This window comes from Calypte anna, chromosome 3 (assembly GCF_003957555.1).
Source record: "Calypte anna isolate BGI_N300 chromosome 3, bCalAnn1_v1.p, whole genome shotgun sequence".
Taxonomy (NCBI): domain Eukaryota; kingdom Metazoa; phylum Chordata; class Aves; order Apodiformes; family Trochilidae; genus Calypte; species Calypte anna.
Window position 1 is genome coordinate 21,337,501 of NC_044246.1, and position 25,264 is coordinate 21,362,764.

Here is a 25,264-nt window from a genome sequence, read left to right on the forward strand (position 1 = left end):
TCTCAATTTAGGCTTCCCATCATTAGATAGAAAAGTATCAAGACAAATGCAGTTTTCATTAAACAAACTGTAAAAGTTATCCTTGGGAGCCCAATGGAATATATTTATAATTAAATAACTCTTGATATTTCTAATGTGTATTTTTGGTTTTCTTACTTTTATTAAAAGGAAACTGCTCACTACTAAAATATAGGGTTTAATTTGTGAAGGGTAAAAATTTAGTACTTAATAAGCACACTTACCAAAGAGTTTAAAAAAAATTAACAGAAACCAAATAAATCTTGGCTATTAAAAAAAAACTCTGACACACAGGTTGAGTTATACCAGCCAGCACAAGTACACAGTAAGATTCCAGATGTGCTATTTTCCTGTACACTGACAGCTATCAAACCCACCCCTGCAATAAAAAAGTCTTGAAATGGGTTTTTAATCAGGTCTAGATTTCCATTAGCCCATGAGGACTGATGTCTGTGTGTTGTGGTTTTTATTCTTTACAGCACATGCCATTGCCCTTAATATGTGAGGAACACATATTAAGTCTAAATGTTTTTTCAGTAACCTTCTGAAATGGAATTTTTCATATCTAAATTGAAGTCAAATAAACCTTATTAACAGCTGTATTTTCACAAAGTATTAGGAGGAGGGGTTGAACTTAGGATTGTTCAATTAACATTTCCCAGGCACCACATAAGATCAGCATGTTCAATGGGTGGACAGTGTAAAAAAGGTTCTGAAGTATGAAAAAAAGTCAAGGGAACTCAGATAACATAACAAATTTCCATACAAATAAAATAAGTCCCTATCTTTCCCTTTGAAAAACAGAGGCTGGCTTTGCATTAATTATTCACATCTTCCTGGAAACTGTTAGATAGCTATCAATTTCTTCTTATATATTTATTGTAAACTTTGGTACAAGATGTTCTGATTGTTTCCAGGAAAATCCTATTAGTTACAGTTGTATAGAATCAATTTCACATAAAATCATATAGTACAGCTACAGAAAAAAGAAATCTGTAGGCATGTAGTATAATGAACAAAACGCTGTGGTTTGTATCCACTGAAAAACTTCAACAGAACAATTGGCATCAGTAAAAATATTGCAAATTAAAGACATTAGAAGAAGATGTTTAGGAAAAAAACTCAAACATTTAACCACAGTTAAGAGGCTTACACAAAAAATTAAATTATTACTATTGTTTCTGAACTAAACTGATGTAATTGACCTCAATCACATAAATAAAATAATCAAATATACCAATATTTGGACTCATTAAAAAGCTGACATATTCCTTTAGTTTAACTTGATGTCTAGAAGCTGACATTTAATACCTTTGCAGTGCAAAGATCACTGGCAATTACTTTCAAAATAATAGCCCACTCTGTGAAAAAAATGGTCAGCAATGTGAAGTTTAGAAACCAGTGTCCCTACCTTCTAACCCAGACTAAATGTAAATGCCTATCCCTCCAAAAAGCAAAAACAAACCATAAAAAAGAAGCCAAATTTCAGTATCAAGGCACGGTATGAATCAATAGCAAAGTTGAAACTTCCCCCAGCATTGTCCACACAGGCTTTATCTCTGATGCGTTCAGTACCTTTAAAGAGCTGGGGTTTTACTTTACTGCTTTAAATGAGTTATGCTATTTTATTTCTTATTTTTTCTTTTGTCTTTCTGGCTGGACTGAAGTAACACCATAGTTTCATCCCCTTTTTCTCATCTATGTCAGTGCTTTGTTTTCACAGCAAGGACCAGCCACTACATCCAGCAGCCCCATGCACTAAACTAAAGTAAAACTTAAAATAGGAAAATTCTGGTCCTGTTTATGTCAGTAAGTATTCCAAGCCTGCCTTTTTCCCTCCTGCTAAAGGCCATGAATATGCTGTGTTAATGCATGTGCTGCCCTACTTTGCTCATCATGTTGCCTGTCCCCAAAGCTGGAGAAAAGCTGCTGCAAACAGGTAAATTCAGAGTACCTTGCTGGAAATGCCAAGCATGAGCACTTCATCCTCCTTTGCCCAGGTGCTGCATGCCTGGCACTGCCCCATGCTATCAAATTTAAGTGAAAAACCAGTTCTGTTGGGAGAATTAAACTAAGCAAATCCTTTGTGGAAATTGTCTTTATGCTTCCAGAGTGCTAAAAATTTACACAGGTTGAAAGGCCACCTGAGGAAGACTGTCTTGCTCCTCTTTCAACTTCCTTCTCACGACAAAAGCCTCAGTTCCATCAGCAGCTGACCACAGCTCTCATACATTGCTGATTCTGTGAAAGAAAGCTTTACAAGAAACAGAAAACCTGAACACACCAGATCTGTCAAGTTTGTTTGGTTTTTTTTATAAGTCAGATAACCTAACTTTGAAATATTCTCAATAAAGTCCATCAGCTAGTCTGTGCATAGCTCTTACAGAGAGTAAGACAATTTCTTTCCAATATTTCTAACATCTCTAGCTATTTCTTTTTGCTTGCAAACTAAACTGAATATTATCTTACTTGATTCTGGAGTTTAAACAAGCCAGAAATGACAAAATAAAATAAATTGAAGCTAGGCTAAAACTTAAAGCATTATCTAAAGCAACATTATAGGTTCAACAATAAATTTTTTTAAGCAAACAAAAACAAAGAAATGTGAAAATACCAAATCACTGAAAGACAGGAAAGCTGAAGTTCTCTTGGGCATTTTGTATTGCTTGGCAAATACATGTTAACAGTAAAGATGACTTACAACAAGCCTGGCCAGCACATGGCTATTCTTTAATAGCCCAAAAAAACATACTGCAAAAACCATTTTTCATTAATAGAGATAAAGCTCCTCTCTCATATCTACCAGAAGATGAGTGAAAAGAACCTTAAATAGTCTGTACAGAGTCCCTTGTGGAGCTTAACAACCAGTCTGTTCACAACAACCTCTGCCCGAGTGCACATGGACCACTGCAGAAGGTGTTTTGCACTGACTTGCACTTTCAATGACCTCAGCTGTTGGGAAGGCTGTGGGTTCAGTCTGAGACATCTGCAGTGGAACTGTTGTTCCTCTGGATGTTAGGGCTTCATTAGATATACTGGTGGAGCTGTTTGGATGTGACCTAAGACATGGACCCCCAGCCATCTCACTGCCAGAGAAAGGAGGCTGCGGAGCCTTACACTCACATCTTTTTCACAAGAGAACATTAAAAGGGAACTTGGCCCAAATTTTGCTGTACACTCACTGAACGAACTGTGGAGAGAAGAGAAGCACCTCCAGAAACAATGCATCAGCTCATGTGAGATCTGATGTTCTGTCTCTTTGTTCACTGATAACACGAGAAAGGGAAAATGACCACAGATCCCACTTATGGGGGATCCCACAGATCCCATCACTTGTGATGCCTATAGTGAAATGAAGATCATAAAATGACTGCTGCCCCAAATATCTTAAAAGTCAAAGACCTAATGAAACAAACAGACTTGCTATTTTCCATACTAACATCCAGCAGTACAGACTGAGGCTATTCTGTCCAACAGAGAACTATGAAGCTGCCAGAGGAGAGCTGCTACAGGGAAAGCATTTGCCCTTGTAGACTAAAACACCTAAATTAAATCAAGAAATGCTGTCTCAGCCATCCACTGTGATGGATGTATCTTTCTGAAAATCTTCTCTGGTACTTTGGGGTTGAATTAGATTTCTGACCCTTACTTGATTATGCATTATTTACAGGAAAATAACTTCAGTGTTAGTGTGCTGTGCCTGGAAAAAGTAGAGATGTGTGTGTGCACCTGCTTTTACATTGTGCAAAGAGCCTTTAGATGGAGCTGATTGTGAAGGCTCAGTACAAATTGCCACACTGTCATTAAGACTGAGCAAAAGGAAAACAGGCTGCCTAGATACTGAGATTTCAATTTAAACCACAAAGGTAGACAGCAAGCACTAATTCAAGAACAGGTGGCTTTTTGCTCATAATATTTTATGGCTTTCATTGCTTTACAGTGGAATGAGCTAACCCACAGCTCCCCTCTTGACCTACCCAACATCCTCAAGTTTAGTGAAAAACAGGTGTTTGGTATTTTGGTTTTCCCTGAACACTCCCACACTCCAGAGACTCTTTAGAAGGCTAGAAAGCCCTTACTTTCATTTTGAAATGGAAGGCAAATAATGAAGCATTTATAAACTAACAGATAAACACAAAAAAACAAATAAAAACTTCACTTACAAAAGTAATACTTGTCTTCTATATTTTGCACAGGTAAAAATGCAATAAAAGGGTACTGGTTCAGACACTCAGGAAATCTCAGAGAAGTATCTTTAAAATTGGACAACTGTGATGAGCCTGGGGGTATCAGCAATCACATACTTAGAAAAACTTCTGAATTTCCCCTCTTCTGGTACCAGGTCTGAGCTAAAACCTTAAAACCAAACTTGAAAACTCTGATGCCAGTTTGCCAGTGTTGCATCTGGAAGTCCTTGCATCTTGTTTCCCTTAGATATTTCCTTCTATTGATATAATAAGTATTTATACTCTCTCTTCTTGGAACTTTCTGAGTCTTGCTGCAAGACAAAGCCAAAAAACAAGAAAACCCTAATTGTAATGAAGTGGGTTGTACCATTAACGATAAAGCATTTAAAATAAAATGAAAATTAAAAAAAAAAATCAGGGGGAGAGTAGAAATTTGCTGCAAAATCCTAACAAGTAGGTCATATCACAGGGTAAAAGTCATATGGAGTGACACTTCTCATTCCCATTTTATAAGATTACTTGTCAAACAACTATGGAAAATATATTCTGGGAAGTATTTTTAAGTTGGCATATTTAGAAAAGTCATTTGTTTGTATTTCAATAAATGAATAAATAAATATATCCTAAGATAGATTAATAGATCACTAGGTAGATAACTTCTGAAAACTATATATTGCTCACCAAGGCAGTTCTGATACTTATTATGCATATTCCATATGGATAAAATTATATATAATCAAATTGGCACTTAACAGGAACTAAATAGGAGCTATTCTTCTGTAGTTACTCTGGCTTCTACATATGATAACCACAGTTGCAGAAAGATGTCTACTATTATATGAAACCAGTATTTTCTTTAAACCATTTTATTGGACTTAGTGCATTCAGTTTAAAAACAATGTGTGACCAGGGAAAAGGGAAAAACATCTGCCTTCTTGTGTTATATCAGTCCATGGGGGTCTGTAATTTACTTTTTTTTCCAACCTTAAACATTCAAGAATAATAGAAGGGCAAGCCAAGTAATATTAAAAAACCTCAAACACAATAAAAGCTGAAAAATGTATATACATAAAACAGATCTGTGAAGCTGAAGTGAAATATTTCAGATTAACTGGCTAGTTGATTAATGAAGCCAGAAGGAAAAAGTCCAGATCAAGTTTAACATTACGTGTGTGTGCATACACAGGCGTGTGTGTGTGTGTATATTTCACAGAGTTCAAGTAACTGATACTTATACATCCTGATTTCTCTTGTCCTCATCAGTAGCCTACAACTTTCCTTTAAAATTACATTATAATTGATTTATTTTTCCCATAGCAAGGTTCAGAGTTTATGTTTCAGTATTGGATTGGGGTGGGGGTACTTCAAATTTATGCCAAGGTATTTCTGGGGCAATTGTATGTCATACAGGCAAATGCCTAGGGAAAAAATTCACTGTTTTAATTGAAATTCAGTCTGAAAATATTAAAAATCATTGTAATAGCTATAATAACAGTCTCAATGAATATCAAATATGAAGAATAAGAATAAAGTTGCTTGTTTCAGAAATAACAATGTTATAATATGCTAGGACACTAAGGGACACTTTGTAATATCAAGATACGTAATAAGTGACAATTCGTATGAGAACTGTCATGTATACCCTGACACATGCCCATGCTATAGATAAATATATACACATATATGCCTGCATTTAGATGCTTACATATATGGGACTGGAAGCTAGGGAACAATGTGAATGACAATATGGTATTTGGGTTTGAAAGGCTATTTCTGGTAGTGTGCATGCATGTATGGCAAGAAATAGGTGAATGGACCAATTTGTGACACCCAGAGAAGAAAAACATGGAGAGAAATTGATGGCTCAAACTGAGATTCAGAAGAGCTTATGGAGTGAAGTGAGTGGTTATCTCAAAGCTTCCCATGCACACCAATGGGTTTCCCAGGGGATATGTAACAGTTAATAAAGATGCAAAATCTTTTTCCATTATATTTTTTCTTTCTTTTTTTTTTTTTGTATATTCCACAAATGGTGTATGACATATTTTGGTGTATGTCATATATTTGGTATGACATGCCAGAAGACCTCTGGTTCAGACAACGCATAAACTCGTGTGAGAAGAGACAGGGAAGAGGAAAAATGTTTGGAAGAAAAAAAAATAGGGAGAATACAAGAAAAGAGGTAATTATAAAAATTTACCAGTAAAAAGTAGGTACTAGAAAGTCTCATCTCTTCCTTCCAATTAAATATTCATTTCAGGGTCCCTGAAACAAAATATGATAGAGGCAGTGGACACACTTACCAGATGGACTTCTGGAGAACTTTCTGAATATAAACCACAGAGTAGAATCGAGATGTCTATGTGAGATGTCAGCAACTGTATAAACAAGAAGTCATGGAAGCTATGTGTGGCTCATCAAGGTATAATCTGATTTTTATGATACATAGCACACACAAATGTGCAATGGAAAGTCAGATAAACTGACTGCTAGGAAGGGCTTGAAACAATCATGCCAAATTTTATGGAGAGGACAACAGAAATGTGAGGGAACCTGGAGTTCCAAAAAAGAGCCTAGAACAAGGATTGCTATCTTGTCTTATCCAATTCAAACTTTAAGGCTTACTAAATGTTTTTACAATAAAAAATAAACCAACTGTTTTACTTAGTAGAGCTTTATGAGGCAGAGGAGTAGAATGTTAACAGCTTCATTTGCTGGTACCAATCTAATAAAAATGTCTCGCTTTAAAATATGTCCATCTTAAAGTCACAAATCAAGGAGTATGGTATAGTTCCTACAAATATTTGTAATTATCATGAAGAAGTACAGGAGCCTTAAGAATGCAAAACAAAAAGAGCTCCTGAAGTAAAGCCCATTGACAGTACCTCATACTTCACTACTGCATACACAATGGTACAACACGAAGTAGAGCTTCTTGAATGTGTCTAAACTCAAAGGCCTTATGCACAAAAGAGAATAAATGAGGCCAAAAAATTGATGTCTGAGAATCAAACTGCTAGGTTAAAAGGTTTTCACAGTGGTTTCAAATCAATCGTCCTGGAGACATTTTTCTGTCATTAAGGGCATATTAAAAAAAAAGCTTTTCTGGAGCTGCTGTGGCTGAATCAAGCATGGCCAATGCACAATTCTTTTTTTTTTTTTTAATGACCTCCTGATCGTTATACAATCTTGACTAATTTCTGCAATTAGAGAGGCTCATTTTCAAAGACTGAGATGCTAATGTTCTTGAATTAGTTTTTATGGTTCGGGGCTTTTAATTTGAGATTTTAAAACCATCATAGCTCACAAAACCAAATAAACTGCAGCTAATGAAATTCACAGAAGTGGAGTGCTCACAGAACATTTCTCACTAGCTTTCCTGGATGATTTATTGACAGCTGGTTGTAAAAACAATTTTATTAAAGGTCATAATGTTTGGTTAGGAAAGAAAAAGTTTAATTTATGGTGTAATTAGCCTTCCTGCAATAGGCATGATGCCAGACCCATCACTTACAAACTTTGGCTTTGAAATAAGCACTTGGTGTTTTTAATTATATCTTTGAGAACATGTTCAAAGGCAAGATTCCAGTGATGTGGTGTTACTTTCTCTCTATAGCCACTTTATGCCTGTTATAATGGCCACAGTAATAGATTTACTTGCACTGACTGATATGTAGCAATAGTGCAGATGTACCTGAGGAGAAGTGTCAGGATGTGTACACAGCAGAAAGAGCCATGCTCCCTGGAAGAAGACATTTGGGATCTGCACTGGGTCTGGAACTGTTGGGTCTTATACTCACCAACAAGGAAGGTCTGGTTGAAGTAGTAAATGTTGAGGGCAGCCTTGGTTGCAGTGACCATGCAATGGTGGATTTAAAAATCTTGTGCAGTAGGAACAGAATACCTGGCACGATCACAATCCTGGACATCAGCAGGAACAGCTTTGGCCTTTTCAAGAAATTGCTATGGGGAATCCCATGGGACAGGGTACTAGAAGGTAAAGGGGCCCAAGATAATTGGGTAACATTTAAGGACCACTTCTTCCTAGAGCAAGATCAGAGCATCCCTATAGGTAGAAAATCAAGAAAGGGGGCCAGGGTACCCTCATGGTTAAAGAAGAAACTGCTGAGAAAACTTAAGTGGAAACAGAAAGTCTACAGATCATGGAAGGAGGGGCTGGCCACTCGGGAGGCATATGACTGTTGTCGGAGGATGTAGGGAGGCAACTAGGAAAGCTAAGGGCTCCTTGGAATTAAGCCTTGCAAGAGAGGCCAAGGACAAAAGAAAGGGTTTCTTCAATTACACTGCAAACAAAACTAGCCCTAGAGGCAATATAGGCCCACTACTGAAGGAGGTGGCTGCCCTGGTGACAGAGGATACAAGGAAGGCAGAGTTACTGAATGCCTTCTTTGTCTCTGTCTATACTGCTGGAGACTGTTTTCAAGAGTCCCAGACTCCTGAGGCATCAGAGGAAGTCAGGATAAAGGAGGAGTTTGCCTTGGTTGATGACAACTTGGTTAGGGATCAATTAAGCAATCTGGACATCCATAAATCTATGGGTCCTGATGGGATGCACCCATAGGTGGTAAGAGAGCTGGCAGAAATCATTGCCAGGCTGCTCTCCACCATCTTTGGCAAGTCGTGGGGAACAGGAGAGGTGCCTGAGGACTGAAGGAAAGCAAATGTCACTCCAGTCTTCAATAAGGGTAAGACAGAAGATCCCAGTAACTATACACCAGTCAACCTCACCTCCATCCCTGCAAAGATGGATGGAACAACTTATCTTTGGTGCTGTCTATAAGCATATCAAGGAGAAGAGGATCATTAAGAGAACTCAAAATGCTTTTACAAAGGGGAAGTCATGTTTAACCAACCTGATAGCCTTTTATGAAAACATAACCAGGTGGATAAACATGGTAGTACAAGGGATGTGGTTTATCTAAATTTCAGTAAAGCATTTGACACTGTTTCCCACACCATCCTCACAGCTAAACTGAGGAAATGTGGTCTGGATGATCAGGTAGTAAATTGTATTGTGAACTGGTAAAGGAAAGAAGTCAGAGAGATGTGGTCAATGGGGCAGCATCTAGTTGGAGGCCTGTACCTATTGGAGTCCCTTGGGGGTTTGTACTGGGACCAGTACTATTCAACATATTCATCAAAGACCTGGATGAGGGAACAAAGTGCACTGTCAGCAAGTTTGCTAATGACACAAAACTGAGAGGAGTTATTGACACCCCAGAAGGCTGTGCTGCCATTCAGAGGGACCCAGATAGACTGGAGAGTTGGGCAGGGAGAAATTTAATGAAACACAACAAGGGCAAGTGTAGAGTCTTGCATCTGGAAAGAACAACTCCACGTACCAGTGTAGGCTGGGAACTGACTTATTAGAGAGCAGTCTAGAGGAAAGGGACCTGGGGGTGTTGGTGGATGGAAGGATGCCCATGAGCCAACAATGTGCCCTTGTGGCCAAGAAGGCCAATGGCATCCTGGGGTGCATTAGAAGGGGGGTGGTTAGTAGGTTGAGAGAGGTTCTCCTCTTCCTCTACTCTGTCCTGGTGAGGCTGCATCTGGAATATTCTGTGGCCCTCAGTTCAAGGACAGGGAACTGCTTGAAAGAATCCAGCACAGAGCCCCAAAGGTTCTTAAGGGAGTGGAACATCTCTCTTATAAGGAAAGGCTGTGGGAGCTGGGTCTCTTCACATTGGAGAAGAGGAGACTGAGGGGCAAACTAACGGATGTTTATAAATATGTGAAGAGCGACTGTGAGGAGGATGAAGCCAAGCTTTTCTCAGTGATGTCCAATGATAGGACAAGGGGCAACAGGTGCAAGCTGGAGCATAGGAGGTTCTGCATAAATTTAAGGAAGAATGTTTTCACTGTGTGGGTGACAGAGCCCTGGCACAGGCTGCCCAGGGACATTGTGAGGTCTTTTTCTCCAGAGACATTCAACGCCCACCTGGATGTGTTCCTGCATGACCTGCTGTGGGTGACCCTGCTCTGGCAGGGGGGGGTTGGACTCAATGATCCCTTGAGGTCCCTTCCAAGCCCAAACTTTCTAGGATTCTGCATGCTCCAAGGGGCCAGCATAGTTTGAGATGTGCAAAAATGACCAAGCTTTTTAAGTACTTATAGTCTTGAGAAATTACCTTGATATTTTACCTCTGCCCTGCCCTCACCATGGCAGGAAGCAGGGGGTAGCCTTGGGTCTTGTGTCTTTGTTGCTGCTTTGGAAAGCAAGGTCTAGCATCAAGACACAACCCACATGCTTTCTTGTGTTTCTCCATTTTATTCTTCAGTTCCCAGATTTATTTTGCTGTTATTTCCTTTCTGATTCACAAGGTTAAATTTGTGGCCAAAAAGAAATTCATGTGGAGTCAAGGGTGGGAGTTTGTTTTAGGCCCATACCAAACCTGTGGCCTTTCCCAGGTGGAGTTAAACTGTGGGGCAGGAGCAGGGATCCAGGCACTGACTGAGCACCCACACACACAGCTGCTGGCAGCCCAGCCCTGAAGTTTTGTTTCCGCTCCTTTTGACATTGTTTCACACCTATTGTCACAAGCTTTCCAAGGTCATCCATTGTCACAATAAACATCTGAAGAGCCAAATCTCTTTTAATTTAGGGAGAGTTCCTGATTAAACCTTCAGAGATTTAACACCTGTTTGTAAAGGCAGGAGTCATCTCTGGTTTTTCTTTCACCAAAATCTGGAAGAGGCACTACAGATTTCTCTACTGAGGAAATATGCTGGGAGAAGGGTGCCTGTGAGGACAGTACTAGTGACAGATGTTTGGAGAGCATTACCCTGAAGCACCATGTTAATCTTTCCATCCTTCAAGCTGTTTCACACACAGCATTCCCTTCACAGCATATATTGTCAAGAAATGTTTCAATGAAATGTAAGATACAAAAACCTGCCTAACACCATAGAAAAACTACAAACTAGCACTTAAAAATCTGAGATCTGTATTTGTTTTTCACCAAGAAGCACTGCACCAGGTATCACTGCACATCAGCCATTCTGCCCACCCTTGCTACTTATAACCCTTTTAAAAACTGATCCTAAGATCCAATCATATCTCTGTTACTTTTAAGTGATGCAAAGCAGAAAGGGAGCTTGAAAAGTAAACAGTTTTTGCTACAGAAACTCTCCCAGAAGGGACTGCAACCAGGCAAGAAAGAAGCCACGTTAAACCAGAAAAATAAAAAATCTTAATTCCATTTCTTGACTGGAACACTGCTGAAAAGAGAAGAGGCTCACAGCTGTGGGGCACCTGAAATCTAACACAGAGCTGTCCAATCTGATTAACATTTTTCTCATTTGTGACTACATTTGAATTCTCTGTGTAAAACATCTCAGAAAGCTTTATTCATCAAGTCAAACTAAACACTGAAGCATTGCCTAAAATTAGTTAGCAGTGAATATATACCCACAGAGCTTTGAGAGAGAGTTGAACTGTGTGTGGACATCCTGTCCCAGAGCTAGAGGTATTTGGCAGTATGAATCAGCAATGCTCAAGATTTTGTTTTCAAGAAGTAATTCTGCCAGATCCTGCCAAATACAATTCTAGAAGTTTTGTTGCCACTGCTTAGCTCTTCCTTGGAGCAAATGTGTCCAGGAGGCATTAACATTGGGCATTAATGGGAGATGATTCTCCCCAAAGTTCTGTAGTTACCGTTAAGCACCCAAAGCTGCGTCTAGACATGGCTAAAGCCAAAGAAAAAGGTAAATACATCCCTTTCTCTCTTTGAAAAGGTTTCCTTGTGTTTTTCCCAACTCACGCAAGAACCATCATTCTCTTTCTGTTGCTCTATTTTCTAAGACACGTCATCACTTACAAGACATGAGCAGGGCCAGGAAATGTGAAATTGTTCGAGAAAAGTAGTTTCTCCCAGCGCCATAGAAAACATGAGGCTCAGGTAGGGGAAAAGCAGGGAAACACACAGTTGAGTAACTGCTCATTAAAATTTTCCTTTGCCCTTTCTTAGAAAGCCTGTGATCATCAATGATTTTATTTTTCTTTTGCTAAAATAATGTAATATAAGTTTACAGAATCTCATGAGCACATGAGACAGCTCTTGTAATTTAATCTGAGAAAGACACATACTTCATCAGAGGAGCAGTTGGTTTCAATGATCTACTAAGAGTCCCAAGGGGTTCTTTTTTCCTAACTTTAAATACAATTATTAAATATTATTTGGCAGTATCATGTTTTTTCTGGCTCAGCTTCTTCAGAACAAATGCTTTATAATAAATTTTGTTTCAGTCCAGTTGAATGATTTGGAGGTAATTCCAATATAATTAAATCCTTTCTTTGGAATCCTTCTTGCCCTAAGTCTCCCCCCTCTTCCTCTTCAGTCCTCAACTTTCATCACTACCACCCTCCACACATGGGTCAGGTATAATTTTGTGAGAACTCAGATTGTTCTTCTCCTACTGATATGAAAAAGATTCCTCAACATTTTACAAGTTGAAGCCCATAGTGAGCTTAACTCTTTCCTCTATATTGCATCACTTGTCTTTTGAAAGGTAATAGAAATGTGATACGTAGACTGAAAGATTTGTTACAAAATTAAATCAAATGAAATAAACATATACAGTATACTAAACTTAATTACAAATCAGCTAATCAAGAAAATGGTATTAAGATACTTCCTAAGGAGCCAAGGGACATCCAGCAGTAATAAATTACACAGACTGCTCCCTAAATCAAATAACACCTCATGTCTGAGATTTCCAAATAAATAGCCACCAGTTCTGGTAAATGCTATGAAAAGGGAATGTCTGTTACATAGTCTAAGTGCCATTCATAGTACTTCAAGCAGCAATCTCAGCAATTTCAGTTTAGAGTTTGGTGAAAGAGTTTGGTACCTCAGGGGCCCATGCGAGACTGCAGTATTCTACACAAAAAAAGTTAAGTCCTTCACTGTCGTTGTTTAATTAGAGTGCTAAAGCTGCTTGCTGAGCAGCAGATGGTATTTGGTTTTGCATAACTTATTAACATAGCATATTTGTATAGTGTAATAACATAAATACCACCAGACTGCCATTTCATATAAGGTCTATTGCAAGTAGAGCAGATAGCATCACTCATTCAAGTCCAAAATACAATGCTGAAAGAGAAGGCAGTTAAGCCAAAACTTGCAGATTTTCCTTTATCAAAAATATATTGTAAATAAACTTCATTTCTACACAAAGTCCACCCTTTTGTATCACATATTCATGCAGATTCTCTCACCTTCCCTGCAACGTCAGAGCTGGAGTAAACAAGCCCAAAAGTGGACTTGCTATATGAAAACAGGATAGCTATTTTTAACTGCAAACTCTAACACACTAATAAATGTTATGCTTGTTCCCAGGTTTAAAGAGTGACTTACAGTGACAAATTTATTGCTAATTGCACAAACAGTTTATTATGCAGGGCCGTAAGAAATCTTGGGGTCTAAAAGATGTGTACTAAGAAATTATTTAATCTGGCAAACACTGATGAATCAAGCCCTTATTTATCCAGAATTTCTTAAACTCAGAGCTTTATGCCCCACAGTAATTCTGCAGGTGATTACAAAAACAAATGGGTTTTAGGGCAAAACATTAAAATTTGGCTAGCTAAAAGTAGGCAAGTTAGTGTATATCCAGATTTCTGAGTAGGTTGACAAATTTTTAGATACAGTGAGTGATTCCAGTTCCCAGCACAGAGACCAAACGCTTTTGACTTCCGTACCTAGACTGCTCACCTTCTGCATTTCATGTAGCAGCAGTTTCTGACCTGCTTGCCCAACATGATCTTGTTAACTCAGCCAGCCTTACCATGTTTGGAGCAGAGAAAACAGGCCCCGTTTGTTCCTCCTCTTTAATTTTGAAGCTCCTTACTTAAGCAAAGAGTCTTCTAGCTTGGCTGTTCCTAGCTAGCTCTTTTTTAACATTCATGCAAACATACAAACTGTATCACAGCTATGCTACAGATGCCCGTTTACCTACTAACACCTTCTTAGTGTAATTGCCCTTCGACCAAAAGCTGTCTGCACACAAGCCGCTGTTTGCCCTCACCAACTGCTCTCCAGCACATCTGGAGGTTGTCCCTGCCCATGAGGCATGTGACAGATGAAGGGATGCCCTGAGTCTAACTGTAAGGACTCAAAATACAACTTCAAAGTCATCTCCAATGCCCTAAGTAGTGACAGCAGATGCTGAGCCCAATTTCATATTTGATTTACAACGGTTGGTTAATTCGCACAGCACAGGTAAATTTTATAAAGAAAGACTCTCATTTGGGGCACAGACTTCATTCCACATCAACAGGCAAGAAGTTTTCAAAGAGCAGATATTTTCAGATCTGGGTCAAGGGTAGATTTTATGTGAGACTGAGGCACAATGTCCTGTTTCCCCAGAGCCAAGCATGGATCCACAGCACTGTCACAGGCTAACACAGTTCCCTTAGCTTGGCACCAGTGTAAAACAGCCAACATTTCTAAATTCAGTGTAAACATATTTCTTGCAGAACTTTTTCAGCTGAAAAGGGGGCTTTGTTAGAATTCAGAACCCAGTTTGCTACTGAGAAAATAACTAGCAGGTGCCCTATCTCCAAGCTTTTCTCTCTGCAAGTCTGCTTCTATTCTGAGAAAATAGGTGCTGCTACCTAAAGTCCAATACTGACAATATTCTACCAGTTGAGAGTTGGAAAGAAAAAATTGGTAAAAGAACATTTCAAGCTATGAACTGTCGATAGTTGTCTCCCACACTTACCAGGCTGAGTTGCATTATTGCTCCCTCTTAAAACAAACCTTCATTCCAGTGACCCACATTGAGCCCATTAGCATATAAATCAGCTTTCCTCAAAATGAAGGACAAATCTACAGTGACAATTGTTAAGGCAATACTGAATGTAAATAAGAAAATATCCATAAGGCACACTCTTCCCCAAACACACTCATGTAACACCTGGTAGTGCTAAAGATTAAAACCCCTGTTTTCTTAAATCATTTGATCTCAAGAAGTCTCATAAGCAGCCTGGACACGTTTAATGAACTTTTGTACATGTGGCCTTCAAAGAGAGGGTCCATTGGTGTTTATGCATCGGTAGCTTCATGTTTCCCTTTTGCTAAGTGTCTAAGTGTCAGCCAAATCTATTCCTTAAACTGTGCCAGTCAAATCTATTCCTTAAACTATGAAGCTGAAGTATTACAGAAATCAATGACACAATCAGACACTTAGAGGAAATCTTTCTTCCTTTGCAAAAATGGAGATGAATAATGTCAACATATTTTACACTAATACCTTGATTTCATCACCATTTAAAATGAACATATTTTAATACCCTTATTAATAATATTTCTAAATAAAATTCTGAGACTGACACTATTTTACCTCAGAATTAAGTACACTTTGAAATTTCAGCCATCACTTCAGTTTGAAAATATATCTTTCAAGCAGCTCTATCCATTCCTTCTACTGGATTTAATATTTAATTTGTTTATCAGTAGTAGTTACTCTTAGCTTCAATTCCATGAGCAAAGACAACTTCCAATTACAACATGTTTACTAAAAGAACCTTATGTTTTTCATCTGATTAATTTTTCTTCCCTCCCTAAAAATGCTGTGCATCTTTTGCAAATAATCCTTGAATACCCCAGGTCAAATGGTACTACAGTAACAGAGACATTATTATTCACGCTTATCAATGGCTTGGACATTAGGGAAACAGTCAAACTCAGTGTGTTTTATAGTGAATACCTATGTATTATTCCATTACCTTACTTGGTATAGTGCTAGGTTTGCATTGTGGTGATGAACAGAAGCATGCCCAGCTCTCCTCTGCATCCTGTGGCAGTCATCAGCCCTGACTTGGCACAGATCAGATGGGATCTTATCTAAAGACCTCTGAAGTACCATTTCCATAGGCTCATGAGCTCTTCCTGCCATCTCATTTTAAATGAGATTTTTATCTATCTTCCCTTGCAGGGGTTAAATTAATTGGCCTTTGTTGAGCACATTGAAGTTTACAGTGAAGTGTTAATTTATACAGAGAATGTTTTCTTCTTGGGTTTTAATTGCAATTTCTGGAACTCCTTTTGTTTTTCTGTTTGGTCTTTGTTCTCTGGAAGACCATCTGGGTAGTTCCAAACTTCCAGTGAAACAAGAGAGGGAACTCAACTTTTTGGCTTATTAGTTATTTGTGCTCAATTCTTTTAAGAAACATCTAGAATATATTTACATTTGTCATCTCTGAAAAGCAGAAATGAAGCTTCAAGATGGGTTTAATCCCTTACGAACTGTGTCTTTATGAAAGCCACTTTAGCAACAGTTCCTTCTTGAATGTCTGCTTGCCAGATGGAAATTTATCTTTAAAATCTGTACAGTAGTGTGATATTACTGACATGTTATTTCTGTGCAGTTTGTCTATGCATTGGTTTTCTCTTGGAGAGGAATACTCAATCCTTTTTAAACTCAAAATATAATTGCCCATTAATATCCCCTGATACTGTAAGAACTTTTAATCATGCCTAAACATAAAGTCACTCATGCAGAAGTTTATTTTTTCTTAGTTAATAAAGCAAATAAAAAACATAGCAAATCATTAGGCTGATGCAGCACTTAGAGACATGATTATATTTATACGTAGATTGAAGATACTATTTTCAATTATGTATTTAAAAAGAATCAATTTAGCTATTCTGTTTTAATTAAATCCTACTAGAGTAAGACTTGCATAGACTACTTGGTCATCACAGAAATACTTTCAGCTATGCAGGATTTCAAAATAAGCTAATGTTTTGGAAATAACATATTTTCCACTTGCACCCAGAACAATCACAGATTCCCTCTCAGATCAAACTCTTTCTGACTTACATTTTCTGTCACCCAGGACTTAATGAACTCAGAAGAATTTCATCCTTTTCTGCTTCAGTGCACAACATGAGAGCACCTGACAGAGTTATTTTTCCCCTGGAATACCAACATCATGAAAACAAGCTCAGTCTCCTTATTCTGATGACTGAGCCCAGGTGAGAAGTCATTTCCTTCTTTACTGGTTTTGACACAAGAAATCTGCCTGAGAAACCAGTCCCATCAAGTGATGCTCAAAAAACAGAGACCAAAAATTGTAGGTTGCCACTGATCTCACTGGATGAAGATTAAGCAGAACTACAAAATTTACCTTCTGACAAAAGGAAGAGGGAGCCCCTAGCCCTGGCATGAAGCTCAGACCATTTCTTCATGTGGTCCAGATGGATAACGAGTACTCATGTGATGTGATGCCACCTGCTACCAAAGGAGTGGCTTCAAAGGAACCACCCATTTCTCATCAAAATCACTGGAGACTCAAACAACATGAGCCCTGTAGTTAAACTCTGGTAAAAGCCTGAAAAAAAGTATCTAATAAAATAATGAACAGTATAAGGTAGCAACAGGGTTTTGGAGAGGAAACATGATTTCACCATAGGTGCATCTCACTGCTGACAAATCTCTGTTGTGCAGACTGGGTTCTTCTGTGTTCAAATTGTACCAAAGACAACCCCACCTAAGATCTTTCTAATCATCTTCTGAGGTGTTCAAAATTTCTAGTTTAACTAAGAAAGAGACTTCTATTTCATAGTCTTGTCTTTGAACCTTGAAGTCTTTAGATCTATGTATCTTCAGCTGGGGTGAGGAGGGGTGAAAAGAACAGTATTAAAAACTATATATATTTCCCCAGGGAATATAGAAGGGAAATTAAAGCAGATAAAAAATACTGATTTATGACTGTTTATTGTGCCAGTTTTCTCAATGTTCATATACAGGAACCTGCCAAATGAAGAATAAAAAAAACCTGTGCTGACTCTACATCTCTTGGTTTTATACTTCAGAACAGTCTCTGCTATTCATCTACCACATGGAGGAGCAGAGAGCAAGACCTCAGCACAGGAGAAAAGAAATAACAACAGAATTGGAAATATGCAAATGTTTCTAAAATCAAGCTGAGAGAATGAAAAAATGAACTATTAACCCTAGTGGCTCTGAGGAGTCATTTATGTCTGTGCCATGACTTCAACATACAAAATACCTACACATCTTAAGGGCTATCTGCTCTTAGATATCTCAGGAGATCTACTATCTCTTCCCAGCATAGCTGTTCCCTAATTCAATAATGCCCTGCTGTCTGGCTGCCCTTTATCAGGATCTGAATATTTTTCCATCATCCCCCTCTACTCTCCAAACCACACTACAGGGTGAAGGGTGGGAGAGCACATGGGTCGATCCAAATTTGGGATGTATCACTGCAACAAAAGGAGACGTAAAAGGGGAAATAACATTCTGCAAAGTTCGAGATCAATCCAAACCTTTCCCCCAACAATTTTCCCCTGGCATCATTCTGCTGTAGGAAAAATACCATAATCAGGCAGAAAGAAGGCTTTCTTGTGAAAGTTGAAACGAAGAGACTTGAAATAGGAAACAGGTTGGAAATTGCATTACAGAATCATTATTGTACTTCCATAATGCACAAACCACAGCATTCAAGTTTTATACAAACTATCAAAATCTGCATGTTTCCCATCATACCCGTCAGCAGGCAAGCCTTATGAAAAACACTTTCCCAGTTACTTATCAGCATTGCTCTTCTTATAATGCCAGTCACAGGCTCTTTGTTTAAAGGGCACAGTAGGCATCTTCCCAAGGTTTTATTTTCACTCTTCTAGTGCCCCCTGGATTAATGAGAACTGAGACCCTGCTCCTGCTGCTGTCAGACCTCTCCTTTGGGTTTTTGCTGACAGCCAACCTGCCCTTCCTCTCTTCTATTTGATGTAGAATTTATATCAGCCACATGGGAAAAGGAGGAGCAGCTTCAACCACTGGCTTTAATCTCCATGTGAAAGGCAAGGCAATGATGGGGCAACAAGGAGCATTGAAGTCTTCAGTGTAAATGTTGTTGCTCATTACAAGCTCCCTCTCTAGGGATAAAAAAAAAATCTTCAAAGAGGAATTGCACCAGTCTCACACACTCCAGCATTCCCTCTCACACACACATGCCTTTCACATCCCATACATGTGGTTTCCACGCAGGAAACGATTACTGTAATTAATAGACCCAAATAACCCCACTGTTCATTTAAAAATGCACTTTAAATTGACAGAGGCAAGAAAAAAGTGGCTGGGTGCTTGGGTCTCATTACCCATGTGGACTAAAAACCTGGCTGTGTATATAGACTGTCAGCTCTATATTTTTCCAGACCTATCACATCAAATTCAACTCCAGCACAAAACAAAACATGCTCAAGATCTGAATGTTCTGCAGGAGGCACCCAGATGCTATTGCTTCTGCCTGTGACACCTAGGAGCTATTTTTTCTAGTCTGGAAATAAATGAGTGACACTGGTGAGAGGTGGTGGTTAATCCTTGCTAGGGACTATAATGTATCTCATACAGAAGAGGAAATTAAGAGTTCTCATTTGCCCAATTGGGAACATTTAAATTTGTTTAAAATTATCGTTACTCAGAGGGAAAAAAAGCAGCAGCATATAGGCATATGCTTTATTTTTTATTGCGTATACATTCTGCCATATCAGACATGAGAAAATTATTTCCTCTTCAATTACATTCAGTAAGAAACGTATTATGAACTGATCACTACTATTAGTTACAATTGCTTTTTCCTCAAGTGCTCTCACACTTGATGGATTCATGGCAAACCCCAGTAGGTCTCTTTGCATGGGACCATGAGATCAGTAGTCTGTAAAGCAGTTATTTACACATCCAAGAATTTCCTTAGAATGGGATGGTAGCCTTCTGCTGCATGCCACATCCAGGAAAAAGACAGCAGGAGGGAACAGGTTTACTGAGCAATAACATTGGACTGCAGAGCTGCAGCTGTGGAAGCAGTAGGGTGGCCACTGTGAGCAAAGGCCTCACAGGACCACCAGAGCTGAGCAGCATTTTTTTTCCTACAGACCCTGCCTAACCCTCAGCTTCTCCTTGCCCAGTAGAGAAAAAGGAAGCAAAATTTGTAGCTATGAGGCTAAATGCCCTCACCCTCTCACAGAGACCTCACCGTAGAGGGTCTGGTTTGTTGCTAGCCTGAGATAAGGTGACTCTTGCATAGAGGGAATAAAAAAGCAATCTATTTTTTTCACCTCTTGTTTTTTTCTTTAACGGTGCTGAGAAAACCCAGGCCATTTCAGCTGGTACAACAGCTTGATGTGTTGTTCAGTTCACATATCTCACATGAATCATCCATTTAATTTTGAACTCTTACTTTAGCTTTTCAAAATAAAGAGTTTGGGTTGTGTTTTTTTTTAAGGCCCCTGGGAAGAATATGTTAGATTTGACTTCTGGTATTTGTCTTTCATATGTTTCAGAGAAATTAGTTAGATCTGGAAAATGTTGCCCTTTACCTGGTAATTCAGGAAACCAAAGAAACTAATACATTTATCAAATGAACAGGAATGGCCCTCTGGATTTCAACAAAGTTTCCTTTTGTTGTATATACTAAATTCCAGTTAATCAATTTTCTACACATCATAATGTTTTAGAACAAAAAGGTTGAAATGACAATGAAACTTGATTATTATAGCTCTTTGCCTGCAGAACAGAGAAAAGAAAGTAACATTTTATAGTGTCAATGTACACAGAAATAAATCCAGGAGCTCTTTTTGACAAGAGAGGCCACAGGAGTTCAATTCAGACAGTTAAAGGCTTTATATGATTCCAGAGGCCATAATCAAGCAACACATTAAAAAATGTATAATGAAAAAGAGAGAGCAATAGGAAGGTGAAAAATTATGTTTTAATTTGCATTGAAGTGAAATGACCTCGTAATAGAGGTTGACAAAAGAATTAAAAATGTGCCTAATAACGTACATATACTCCAGCAGGAATTCCTTAATCTGCCTGTCGTTTATGAGTAGAGAAATGCTTTTTCTCTCTCGTTCTTTTAATTTGGACACACATAGTGATATCTGGTAATACAGCTCAGATGTATTTGTCAAAACAGCAGATGGGGAACTAAAAGCCCTGAATATATTCACTCCTCAGGGGATCCTTTCAGTCTGCCTATTTGCTGCAGTTGCTGGGCTGCTCTGAGAAGTCAAGTCTGGGTGTGCTGAACACTGGAAGCTAAACACTTGCTTACTGCAGGAGTGTGCATTATACGTTCTGGTATAAGAGAGCAGCAGCATTGCCTTTAACTACAAGGCTTCAGGGTTTAATTTTTTATTTTTTTTTTTTTTTTTAATCTTCAGCTTCTGGAAGGGAGAGCAGAATTTTAGTTTTGTCTCTATTGCTTTACAGGAATGTAGATTTTATCCCATGCACTAATGAGGATAACTTGACTATATGGCCCAAACACACCTGAAGCAAAACAAATAAAAGGGATTAATTACACAATATCTAGCTTCCCACCAAACCAGTGCTAAATGTGTACACTTATAGAATCTCACTGAATTCCTTCTGATCAGTTTTATAGCCCTTCAACCAATTCCACATATATTTGAAATAACAAAAGGTTCAAGCACAGCCTCATGCATTTTTAACAGAGATCCACAAGGCTGCTAATCCCTATTATTCACAGAAGTACCTCTTTTCAAATATCATCAGTCTGTGTGTGTCAAATCTCACAATGGTTTTGACAATATTTCTGAAATTTCAGGTCTCCAAAGATTGAAGAGTCGCTACCACAGGGGATGACAAAGGTGGGCATATGCACATACTCACAGGGAGTGATGGCTCTGTACCTGGAGAAACCTTTGTGTGGTGGCTTCCACTGCACTGAACATGTCATGGGGTTGGGAAAGGAGGTGGAACATGTTCCTCCAGATTTCCCCAGGAGACTCAGCATTCGCCCCTAACACCACCTAACCCAGACAGTGCAAACCCCCAAAAACAAAATTTGTTGGCTGCCACAGCCTGTTTGCTCAAAAGTCTGCAAGCACAGCCAAGCTTCAGGCACACTTAGCAGCAGTATAAACACATATAAGGGATGCACTCGCAGCAGACCAAACTTCTTGCAGCTCCATGAGTTTAGCAGGGGAAACTCAGACACCTCTAAATATGCACAAGCCACTGTTGAAGGAACGTGTAAGAACCGAACTTTAGCCCATTAAGTTTTCTCTCTTTTTACAGAGTATTCCCACATAACAGTTGGAGTAACAACTGTGAGCAGTTTATAGAATTCAAACATAAGAAAGCATATTTACTTTGATTTTTATTTCTGAGCTGTTGTGATAAAGCTGCCATATATAATAATGTGTAGACATCAATGACTGCAATGCCTCTATAGACTCATCAATTGGAAAAGAACTCATATCATTTCACTCATAGAAACTTGGATACAAGTTTCATTCTATTACTAATTCCTGTCAAAGGGTTATATCGTTTTATTTTAGTTTCACTGAATTTCCTGTGTGATGTGGCACTACCCACACAACTTTGTTTTCCTGCTGAAGTGAAGTAGGTCTGTGGGAATGTGTCAAGCTCACAGGACAAATCCAGCAGCTCTACAGAATAAAAATCTATGTGTAGTTTTACTTTAGGATTTCCAAGTTTTTCAAGGGATACTGCTAAGCAAATTTGTAGGAATTTGTCCTTCATATACCACAACATTCTCAGAAATATTTTTAAAAAGAATGCTTTCTGCCTTGTTTGGACTTCCCCTTTTTTTACTTTTCCTTTTCCCTTTAATGAAACAGGGGAAGGGGACACCCTAGACTCCCAAGTCAGAATACACACAAAGATTCCCATTTAGCTACATCCATGTAAAATCTTTCAAACACTAAAAGCACTGGAAAAATTACATGCATTTCCTTTGGCCTTACCCTTGGAAGGTTATTCAGCTTAGCATCTAAAAGAAAGGACTGCAATTAGAACAATCAGTATAAACTTATGAAACCTTCATGCAGAAATAGATGAACTTCAGCTCATCTTCAGATATTATGGTTGCCACGCTACCAGGTCTCTCTTCTCTGGTCTGGACACTTCAGGCTAAGAATATATTTGCTGAGCAATGAAGAATAACCTGTCCTAGGATACTGACCTCCTAAACCAGCTTTCAAGTCTTTCCCAAAAGGAGAATAAAAAAAGAAAAAGAAAAAAAAGTACAAGAAATCAGAAAAACTCAGACGGGGAGAGAGAGAAAGAAGGGAAAGGTTGCCTGCTATTAATTGAGTATCTGGATAAAAAGGAAGGCTGTTGAGCAACAAGACTCAGGGAAATTAGTACTATCAGAAAAGGGAGATACAAAAGACTTAAAGCAAAAAGCTGAACAGCATAGATGATGCTCACTCTATTAACAGTTTCACTGCCTGTCTATGGTTAGCTTTTTCAAATGAGTGTCAGGTATGAAAGGAAACAGAAGGCAGAGAATGGGAAGAGAAAGGACACTGGTTCTGAACACCAAGGAACCACACACAGTGAAATGGGTACGAGTGATGAAACTTTCATAACTCAGGCAACACTATCATCAGCATTCCAAACACTTACCTAAGGAGCAAACTTATGACCACTTGGATGTCCTCAAAAAGGGTGTTCCATCTCAGCTTGGGCTGTTCTTATGCACGTTGTGGTGGGGTGGGGGGTTGAAAGAAAGCATGACTCAGGAGAAGTGTCTGGTACATGCAACTGCTCAGAAACCCCTGTACAGAGCCCTGTATCAGGCAACAGGATCCATTCCCTGGACACTCACCTTACTTAAACTCTGATCATCATTGAGTCCAGTCTATTTACTTCCCAAATAAATTCTTTCCTGTGACATTTTTCATAGTTCTGTTCCTAAAGAACTGGCAGAGTTACATGCAGTAATAAATTAGTGAATACAGGGCTATGACAAGACATCAGCCTCACCAGCATTGCAGCTCTGATGCAGCAGTAAAAAGCAGTTTCAGCAGCAGGTTAAATTCTGGACAATCAAGACCTATGGAATAGTATATATCTAGATCTATGTCTTCAGAGTCAAAGAGAGGAAAGAAGAGGTCACAGAGCACAAGTATATGTCAGATCTTCTGATCCACAAGTCAAAACCTCTTCAGCAGTATGGTAGCAATAAAAGAAGAGCTTCTTTTAGGTGCTTCCCTCCACAGAACAATGTGGAAGAGTTTATGGAAACACAAATGGAGTCATAGACGAGTCATTCAATTAGCCACTGTATGGAAAACAACTTAGCTGCATACTGGTAAATACCTGAGACAACTTCTAGTGTCCTAAATTGGGCCACAAAACTGTGAAAATATTTCCAAACTAAATTTAGCTATTTTCAAATTTGTACCTGGCACCACCATTAAGATGGGCTCCTTTGCAGAGCTTCCATCATGGGAAACCTTGTCATCATAGACACAGATAAAAACCTTTGCCATTCCACTTCATGCCATCTTGAAAAAAGCTGCCACTAATATCTGATTAAGCCTTATTAAAATGCTCAAAATCTACACAATGGAGTATTTGTGCATAAATAAAGTAAAAGGAATGGGAAACCCTCAAACATCATGTCTTGTGCAAAAAAAAATGGCAAAAAACATGAGTTCTGATGATCAGCCATTTTCTTCTTGGAATTAAGGCTATTCAGTACTTGAATAGCCTTAGTACTAGTACAGAATTGCTGCCACAGTTTTGATTATTTAGGTAATAGGTTATCAGCTTCTTTAGCAATCTCTTGTTGCACTAAAGACAGCAGACCAATTCTGTCTGCTACACCTACAACCTTCCCTCTGGACCTCTTTGACACAGAGCTGAAGGTCTGGCACTTCAGTCTGTGGGTACAATAATGCCATAGTTCATAATTCCCACACTCAAATTATGTGATCCTTGAGCTCACTGGAGCAGGCCGAGATTTTTATCTTGTAATTAATATCCAACAGTCTAGTCAACAGAGGCAGGATGCCAGAGAGGCTAGTGATCAACCTGGCCAGAAAGTCTGTAAATCTTTCCATGACATTCCTGTGAAACTTCCACCCGCACAAACTGCAGAGGCAGAAAGTGTCTACAGGGTAGCTGCAGTAAAAATTAAATCATACTCATTATTCCATCCAGCATTGCAGAGACATATCATGTTAATTCTTATACATCAGTGCTCAGTTATAATAATTTTGTTTGGCTTGGCA